Genomic DNA, 518 nt, shown 5'->3' with positions numbered 1-518 from the left:
GAGACGTTTTGTACTTATCCTCGGGAGGCGCAGGACTGTTAGGAATACTTCCTTCTTGATTCCTTATCGTGCGATTCGATTTCATGAAGGCTTATGCCCTTCTTGTTTCTTTCTTACTCAATCCTATGCGAACGCGAACCGCTTGTTAATAATCGAAAATTGAAGAACCGTAATGGTACTACAGATGTGATGCGGATGTTTCTCCCGGTTAAGTTGATCAGATTATGTCGTCGCCTTATGGAAGAATATTTTGTTGTTTCCGCCCAGTAGCGGTATTTTCGAGGGCTTTGAGGCTAAGGCACAAGTTGCCGCAATGCATATGAATGTCTTTTTCTGTAGTAGTAATATGATGGTAGGGTGTTGCCCACGTGTCAGGGCAGTGAATGATTTCAAGGGAGGTTTACTCAGCGCACAATCAAGAGATTCAGTGTGTTATTCCCGGCAGGGGAAAAAGCAATCGAGCTAAGGAGGGTCAGATGTAGACTGGTGGAAGTAATAAGAACTTGGCAATTGAAAGC

This window comes from Nicotiana attenuata, chromosome 7 (assembly GCF_001879085.1).
Source record: "Nicotiana attenuata strain UT chromosome 7, NIATTr2, whole genome shotgun sequence".
In the NCBI taxonomy this organism is placed as follows: domain Eukaryota; kingdom Viridiplantae; phylum Streptophyta; class Magnoliopsida; order Solanales; family Solanaceae; genus Nicotiana; species Nicotiana attenuata.
This window is presented reverse-complemented; position numbering follows the sequence as displayed.